This window comes from Topomyia yanbarensis, chromosome 3, assembly GCF_030247195.1.
Source record: "Topomyia yanbarensis strain Yona2022 chromosome 3, ASM3024719v1, whole genome shotgun sequence".
Lineage (NCBI taxonomy): Eukaryota > Metazoa > Arthropoda > Insecta > Diptera > Culicidae > Topomyia > Topomyia yanbarensis.
In genome coordinates, this window is record NC_080672.1 from 2520941 (window position 1) to 2530785 (window position 9845).

Below are 9845 nucleotides of genomic sequence, written 5' to 3' on the forward strand. Positions count from 1 at the left end.
TTCGTGTGACATCTCGGGTCATGTCCACTCATTATACATTTAATGCGCATCTCTGGTGTATTGGGGTCGTGGAGAGTGGTCGCTACACATGTGGTTGCGATTATCGCGACATCAAACATGTTGTCTGGTCGTGCGCTTAGTTCTCTTGCGCCTGATCTCCATTCAACGGATCCCTTCTGTCTCGTTCCTATCCGAGATATTCTGGCTATCCTCGATCTCATAGTTTTAAACACGATAAATATCCAAATGTAGTTATATCTAATCTCTTTTGGTGTGCCAAAAATTTGCAAGTATAATTTCTTCCTTAGCACTGCCATTGTTATCCACCCCCATTTCACTTTGACTTTTGCGTTCCTTATAAAAAACCTAACAGTGTTTCTACTTGTGTCAATTGTTAGTCAAATAAAAAAAAATGTTAAAAATTACAAATTGTAAATCTAGTCTTTAAAAGTATTTCTAACGGCATGCTTTAGTCTGCATTCCTTGTTTTAAAATGTAGATGTGTTAAAATGCATTCCGCTTTGTGTTAATATAAAAACTACTTCAAATTTCAAACAAATCCTAACTATTACTCCATATTTTTAAATAATTTAAACCGCAATATAAAAAAATTGTATCTGAATAAAAAAATTAAATCGTTGTAGATCGAGAGTTTCAGGCGCATGCATGATTAACCTCAGGTTTTGGTTTGTTTCCAACTTTCGAGTGGGTAATCACCCCCACGGTTATTATCTGGGGGGATAGTACTACTTATACTAGCCGAGCGATCCACCGGTCCTGTCCTTACCCCACCTTGTACCATGATTTGTATTTTCATCATTTACCTGATGGGAAGAATTGGGGAAGTGGTAAGGTTATGGATAAGGAAAATAACGACACAGAGAATATAGACAATATTCTTCAACCCCGGAGGGATTTAGAATTTTTTTAAGCAGTGAGCGGATACATCAATACCCCAGAGGGAATATTAAGAAAATAGAACGATAATACGGATATTATCACTCAAATACGGCTAAAACTATAGCTCTTTATAACACTGGGTTAGGAACAATAGCATATTCTTCACTTTCAGCTCCCTGTATATAGGTTCATCTATGTATGGAGAACTAAAAATCCGGATAAGTAATTACATTACTACAGGGCAGTTGCATATCAAATGATATGATGTTCCGTAAACGGATTCACAAAGATCATGTGAATAATACTCAGCATGCTGATTAGTAGCCATGTGATAATTGAGTTTGCAATGTCCAGTCAGGGCCGTGACTAAAAAACTGCAGTTGTGCTTGGAAAAATGCAACAAACTCATTGACATTTTCGGACTCACATCCGTCAGAAAAGTCTTTGATTGAACGCAAGTTTGCAAGCTACGCCAATGGTTGGCTGGTTCGGATGCAGCCCAAGAGCGAATCTTGTGCTTTATCCAACTTACCGACAGTGGCAGAACTGGTGCTGGACCAACAAAGTCAGTCGAAGCGCCTGCTCTAGCCAATTCGTCCGCCCACTTCCATTCACGAACTAAGTGCATTTAGGGCAGCCTGACTGTCAGAGCAAAAAAAAAGATTATTTAACCGAAAATTCCCTGTTGATGTATCGATTGAACGCCACACCACCACGCTAATGAGATTGGTTTAATCTCATTTCACGACAATAGAGACCAACACCGGCTCGGCCCTCTAACAAAGAATTGTCAGTATAACAAACTACGTATTCTTCAAGATGTCGCTCCATCCAGCCAGACAGCCATTCTTCGCTAGGAGGAATTCTCACATTGAAAGTTTAAGTGTTACATATATACTCATGCCAAGTAATAATTTGGGGCCAAAATCTTGTGTTGCTAGGTGCATGATATATTCGGTTACTGTTCCAGAGCCCTGTAATCTTACGACGGCTTCTTGTTTCAGAAACACATTTACTTTCCTTGATGCCTTGTTGGCTACAACGTCATCTCGCCAATACCGAGCGAATTGTAGAGCTCCATCTTATGCTTATGCTTATGCTTATGCTTATGCTTATGCTTATGCTTATACTTATGCTTATGCTTATGCTTATGCTTATGCTTATGCTTATGCTTGTGCTTATGCTTATGCTTATGCTTATGCTTATGCTTATGCTTATGCTTATGCTTATGATTATGCTTATGCTTATGCTTATGCTTATGCTTATGCTTATGCTTATGCTTATGCTTATGCTTATGCTTATGCTTATGCTTATGCTTATGCTTATGCTTATGCTTATGCTTATGCTTATGCTTATGCTTATGCTTATGATTATGCTTATGCTTATGCTTATGCTTATGCTTATGCTTATGCTTATGCTTATGCTTATGCTTATGCTTATGCTTATGCTTATGCTTATGCTTATGCTTATGCTTATGCTTATGCTTATGCTTATGCTTATGCTTATGCTTATGCTTATGCTTATGCTTATGCTTATGCTTATGCTTATGCTTATGCTTATGCTTATGCTTGGGCGGCGTCCTTCCAGTTCTCTCGCACGTTCAGGGATCTCGGGTCCTCTTTCACTGCGTATATCCAACGTGTTCGTGGCCTCCCACAAAGTCGGTGTAATTTTTCCTGCAGAATATTATTTTTGTAATTCTTTCTTCCGACATTCGTACCAGATGATCATTGCAGTCTGCCGTATTTTATCTGTTTAATAATATCAACAGAATTGTATACCTTGTGCAACTCTTGATTCATGCGCCTGCGCCACACTCATTTCGCATATCCCACCGAGTATTGTCCGTAGCACTTTACGCTCGAAGACTCGGAATGTTCTCCTATCTGATTCCCTCAACGTCCACGCTCCGTGGCCATGAAGAGCGACAGGGAGGATCAGTGTCTTGCATAGGGCGAAGTTTGTTAACGTTTGCAGGTTGCGAGACCTATGCTGACTACGTAGACCGTAAAAAGCCCTGTTGGCAGCTGTGATACGTCACACAAACACTATCTCGGAGCTAACACCACTAGATCTGCACCATGCACTTTGTTAGGCTTGAGTTGACGCTTATCCTCGCTGTCTCCCTCTTAAATGGCACTAGGGCCTCTTCCACTGCTCTGCGATCGATTCCAATTACATCAATATCGCCCGCAAAATCATGGAGCATATGCGACCTACAGAAGCCTGCTGCTAGCAAAAAACGGTCGGTCAGCTGCTGATGATACGAAGTCGAAAAACAAAAGTGTGTGTGTGTGTGTGTGTGATTTTGATATACAGCAAACATAATAGAAAGAGCCTGTATAATTCCATTGGACATGACAATTGTCAACCTGTCGAATGAACTGTGAAGAAACCTCAAACCTATGCTATTTGCTCCAGAGTTATTAGATTAAAAGAATTCTATTAAGGAGAAAATTGTTTAAAAACCATATTTACGCGTGAAGAGTCCCAAACTAATAACTAAATTAGTGACGGAATTGGCCTTTCGACTTCGTCTCATCAGAATCCGACACTACCTTAGTGACAAGACTAAGCTAGCATAGTGCATATTTTATTGGCTTGCTAAGCCAAATCAAGTTTCGATTTTATTAATTCATAATAAAAAGCCTAATAGTGCTTCTCTTTGTTTCAATTGTTAATCACACAATAATCCTTGTTTAAAAATTACAAATTGAACATCTAGTCTTTAAAGTTGTACAAAGCTGCTTTTCTTGTGGGACATCACGCAGAACGAGGGGTTTTACTCAAGAACACAAATTGTGTCTCCGTTTTTTGGAGCTAGATTAGTCTTCTCACTAAGTTAGTGTCGGATTCGATGACGAGACGAAATCAAAATGCAAATTCCATCACTAATTTAACCTCCAACCGTAATCTATTTCTGCATTGGTACAATCAAAAAGTAAATGCATATTGTAGTATACCATCGTATCGATAAAATATTGTATTCGAATGGACCAATTACGCTATTGAGTCGATTGTGGCACTCTGTGTACAAACCAAACCATTTTCCCAAAACTCGCGATCAACCAGGAAACATCTTTCTCCCAAACGCCACGTGGCACCGAAAAGCCACATCATAATCAATTACCCGTTCCCGAATATGTAAACTATGTGAAGAATGCGACCCGTCGTCGAAAAACCAATAAAAATCGGGATCTCTCACCATGGCACATTTTTCGGTGTCAAAACGTCGAAAACCCCATAACGATCCACCCCACTCACACGGGTCACAAACCGTAATCCGGCCGGCCACGTTCAAACAGGTCCAGACCCCGACAGCCGCAGACAGTAAAAACTCCCGACAGATGATAAATAGCATAGAATAAAGCGTATAGATCGTCGAGACCTCCATCAGCTCCGTATGAGGCGAAGCAACAACGCGCAGTCGGTGTGGCAGTTAGCGAAGCGGCGGAGGGCTAAGCGGATCTTCTCTTTTGTACTCCAACGCGGCCCGCGTCAGCCAAAGCAAAATAATCGATCTATCCTCATTCTGATGGTCGTACGCGGTGAGCTGCTGCGCGCCCGCAAGAAACCGGGAACCAAAACGAGGTCTTTAGCCAGACAGCAGGGTCGGCATCCGTAGTGTTATTGTTGCTTTCACACAAACTTATTTATTGAAATAAATCTTCGAATAGTTGAAAAACTGATTCGAATTTTGCAACAATTGGCATTGGATGGGATTTGCAAAAAAAATAATTCAATCAAGTAGTTCATCTCTGGCCGTACTACCGATGCACCGAATCCCGTGAAAAACTAGCGAGTAATGTGAGGTGAAATGCTGCGGCTATTCCCATTGTACGCTTATTAGAACTAACAGGTACCAACTCATTTGACGACGATTTTTACTATCCCTTGGTTTGTCTGGCGGCGCGCTGATTGTGCTCTTGAGCCGAGCCGGGGATATTCGATCATCTTTCCTGATCTCTTGAGTGTGTCCGTGTCGGGTTTGGGTCATCCCATTCATGGCCTCCGTGTGCCGCCGTGGGTTAGCTCCGCGATCGTGATGGAAGCTGAGATATATGCCTGTTCAGCGCGATCGATCTCTTCCTCGTATGTATGTATGTATATATGTACATGAGTGAATGCTCACGTCTTCTTCCTGATCTTCCCGCCGTCGCATTCTGGTGGCCCGAAGACCTAGGAACCAACGCGCGGGAAGGTTGGTCCGAGATTGATTTCACAGTTCGTGGTCGGCTGAAGAAATTAGATGTACCGTTTTATGTTTGTTCCATAACCTTGATGGGATTAGAATGTGTTAAGTCGAAACGCGTTTTCGTCTAGCTGTTCCAAGCTTTTTTTTATTTCTTTTCTTGCTGGAAAGTCTCCCACTTTGCTGCTGGGCTGCTTTACGGACGGTCACTCATCTTCCGTCCATGTGGCTTGTGCTGATGATGATAATAATAATGATGACGATGTTGATGTTGGGAAATGGTTGCGCGAGTTGAATGATTTGAAAGTGCGTAAGAAAGAGGCACCTATTAGGCATTTCTGTTGGGGAGTCCATCTCACTTGCCTGATCTTGGACAGTAACTGAATACGAATGTTTGCACGATCGACTCCCGATGCGGACGTGCAGGGGCGATGTAGGACAATTGTGTGAGCGGAAGATGTCAGATGGTCGGCCGCGATGGAAATCAAGTTGTTTTGATGCTGGGTTTTTAAAACGCCGACTATCTGGGACAATGGCCCTTCGCGAGCAGAGAAATTGATTTTGATAAAATCGCCGCTACAACCCGAGAATTAATGATTGCTACCGTTAGTTTGTTTATTTGGCTAACTTGATCGTGGCGTAGAGATGTTAAACTGAGATCAAATCATATTTGTTTTTTATCCACAGCTGTTTGGTTTATGGCTTAAACATGATAACAACTTTTAAGAGTTCTACTTTAGTCTATTTCAGGTGTATTGATATTGAGCCATTTTGACATTTCAATTTGGGGAAAATCAAATCGTTTACACACGGACAATTTAGCCGAAAACAAACTAATTACAGGCTTCATGGGAGAGTGGATAAATATAAATAAATAAATAAATAAATGTTCATAAAAGTACCAGAAATGTTCATAAAAGTACCAGAAAAAAATGTGACTCACCCAATAAATTTGAATTCAACACAATAACAAATTTTCAATGACTTTCAAAAAACGTTCTTCCATAAATTGAAGCCTGCATTAATTGCAATCGATTTATGTATGAATACGTATATTTTATTGCTTTGATCTCATAGTTATAGACTGAATAAATCTTTTCTACGCTTGCTTACCGCGCGCTTCCATTCATTATCGTTTGACAATTCGACCAAATCTGCAACAGGCATGTTGGTACCTGCAGGGTCGAGGATACGCAATTTGTGTACGCCATCAATCCGTTGTTAAAAAACCGTGCCCGGCGACGTTCGGCGAGGAATAACTTAGTTATAATTAACGGGTCATTTTTATTCTCATTTAAAGCGCATTTTGCACTAGAGTAGTAAAAAACGTTTTTTGTATGATAATCCCCTTAACTGTGTTTCTCCCTCCCCGAGGTTTAGGGGTTTGACGGTATTGCAAACATCATCAAGCATCAATTGCTTTAAGATGGGTATTGCATTACGCCTCGATAGTGGTGCATCGAGGAGACCGAGAGGGCTTATGCGCCTTTTTTATGTTATATGTTTTTTCATACTCTGCACCTGCGCATACCAATGCTAAACCACTGGTCTATGCGCGGTGTCGTGGCCGACTGGCGGATCGACGTAGATTGACTTTTGCTGTGTGCCATGTTTGCAAATATTGTTCTATTGGTGGTATTCGTGGACGGGGCTCACGGAGGGAGTCATTGTGTGTCCATTTATCGGTCGACTTCGTCATCGTGCATATACCAATTAAATTAATTTAAAAATTAAATTAATTTAATAAAATAGAATAAATAGAAACCTATTAGTTGTCGCTTTGTAATAATCGTAATTTTTCGTACTAGTGTACAACTGTTATGTGCTAGTCGTATGTCTATCTATGTATGTATTCGTCTGAGTATTTGTGACAGTTGGGTCAGGGAATGGATGCAGAACTGACGTATATGATAGAATAGTGGCTGATACTTCTGGTGATCAATCTGAGCATTTGGTTCTATTCATTCGGAAAAGTTGGGTTGGATAAATTAGGGTAAAATAAATTTACCGACGCACGTGAGTCATCCATTCCCGGCCAGCATAGCATGATGAAAGTATAACAGCATGCAATTGTCGTTAATGATAAATATACAACATTTGCTGCATTTAGACGAGTTTTATTGCATGTTACATGTGTTTTTCTATTCTTTTTAATTTGTCTGTTTCTTTTATACATCTATTAGTTTGATTTTCCATTATTTATGTATACCAAAATAGTATTGTTCAATTTATACACTTCTAATCAAGCTCTTTGCATCTGTTTTTCTTTATTCGGCATGTTTTGATTCCTTTTATAAGTATATCTCTACTATACGCTATCTATACTCATATAGGTACAAACGCTCGTGCCCTTCGCGATAACACAAACCTGGCCACAAACGCGACCATGCAATTGCAATAATCCACATATACTTACGCCCGCGATTTCGCCTACATGAAAACACCCCGGTAGTTAAGTAAACGTGGCATCTTTAAACTTCCAAACGCGGTCTCAAACATTAACCCACCACTCGCGCGATCAGGAAACGGTCATGTCCGAAAGTTTTACCAGTCTGGACTAATGCCTTCAGTTGAACCAATCAAAAAAGTGACGCTCATATTCACTAAACAACACGTTCCATGGTGACATGACCTGGAACTCAAGTTTCTCCATAGGGAAACGGACTACCATCTGTACCATACACTAAAATTTAAGCATCAGATTCACGGTCCGCGCACGATCAAACAAGAATCCACGCTACATCATTATAAAATCAAAATTATACACGCAAAGTCACATATACATGACAAACACGTTAATATACAAATGCTTGAGCCCTTCGCGACCATCCCCGGCACCTACACCCGCGATCTCCTAAACTTGATAACATCCCGGTGATAAAGTGAATGTCTCAGCTCCTATAAATTTTCAAACGCAGTCTCAAGCGTGAACCTAAAAACTCCCGCACTCGCACGATCATGAATCGGTCACTTCCGGATGTTTCTATCCTTGATATCAGCAGACTAGGTCCTTGCCTTCAATTTGATCAATTAAAAAAAGAAAGCTCTCATATCCACTGGACACCACGTTACATGATGACATGACCGAGGATTCTAGTGATATGGGATAACTTACTCCCTGTCAGAATGTGAATTGTACACCAAAAACTAACTATCAGAATGAAGGTCCGCGTGACCATCCAAGAACGCACGCGTATATAGGAAATGCCACGGTTACAAAATTCAGTCTTGTACACGCGAAGTCACATGAACGCGAGCACACGTCACAAACACGTTAACGTACGAACGCTTAAGCCCTTCGCGATTAACAACGCACACCTACGTTCGCGATCGCGCAAACCTAATAACATCCCGGTAGTAAGGAAAACGTTTTAGTACTCACGAAGTTTCAAACGCTGTCTCAAACACGAACCTACAAACGTCCGTTTTCGCGCGCTCATGAATCGGTCACGTCCGGAAACCATTACTCTCTGTCCTAATAACTTAGGTTCATACATTCAGTAGGACCAATAAAAAAATAAAGCACATATCCACTAGACAACACGTTCCATGGCGACATCACCGGGTACTCTAGTGATATGGAAGATCTCTCACTATTTTAGCATCGTAGCAGTATACCAACAAATAAAGTATTAGACTCACGGTCCGCGCGCGATTATCCAAGAACACACGCGAATATGCGAAAGGCACACGGTTATAAAATAGAATTTATACACACGAAGTTACATATACGTTGGCACACGCGACATACAAACGCACACGCGATCGAACACGTTAACGTACAAATGCTCGAGCTCTTCGCGATCCCTACGCCCGCACATACCTGAACCGTACAATGAATATCACATTCAGAATCGTGGCCCGCTACAATTGGCCCAAAGCAGTGTTTTGGTGGGCGACATTGCCTGTCTCGTCTGCAAATTGAAGTATGTGATTCTGACGGGGAGCCCTTCCGAGAACCTAGCTCTACAGCTCCAGTAGGACAATTCTCGAAAAAAAGATAATCCCCTTAACTGTGTTTCTTTCACTAATATTCCAACCGAAACAACAGGCACAAGTTGCTTGAAAAGATTGCAATCTTCACAACTTCTTAGTTTGTGGCAAAATCATGATAATAACTCTTACACGTTTTACTATTGTCTTATCCAATTGCGTTCGTGGTGAGCCGTTCCGACGTATTAATTTGCGAAAAATAACAAATCGTTTTCATGAATTTCAAAGAAAACCTATCATTCCCGGGGTAAAGAGGAAAGCGGTAGTCTAGAATATAGAAATTTTCAATTTACGATGCTTTATCTCGGCAGGTTTTGTTAGGATTTGCCAACGAAGATGATGAAGTGCAAAGCCTATGGACCTGCGTTGGACGGCTTGGATTCTGTTAACGCCGTTTTGGTAGTGCAGATTCCAATCAAAAGAGTAACATTCTAGTGTTGAGCGAACCAACACGCAATAGAGTGATTTTAAACAGTATACGTCCATAAAGTTTTTCGCTATTCGGAAGATGAACCCAAGCTGTCTTGATGTCTTATCCACGATGTACGAAGTATGTGGTTTTAATGTTAGTGCCAAATCCACGATGACTCCGAGATCCTTGACGTGAGAGTGTCTTGGAATGCTCGAGTGGAAGAAATTGTAGTTAAACTGAGTGGGATGGCGTTTCCGCGTGAATGTAACGATTGAGCATTTAGTCGAGTTTAAAGCGGTTCTGTTTTGATCACACCCCGTGCTAAATCATCGGTTTTATCCCTGTTTG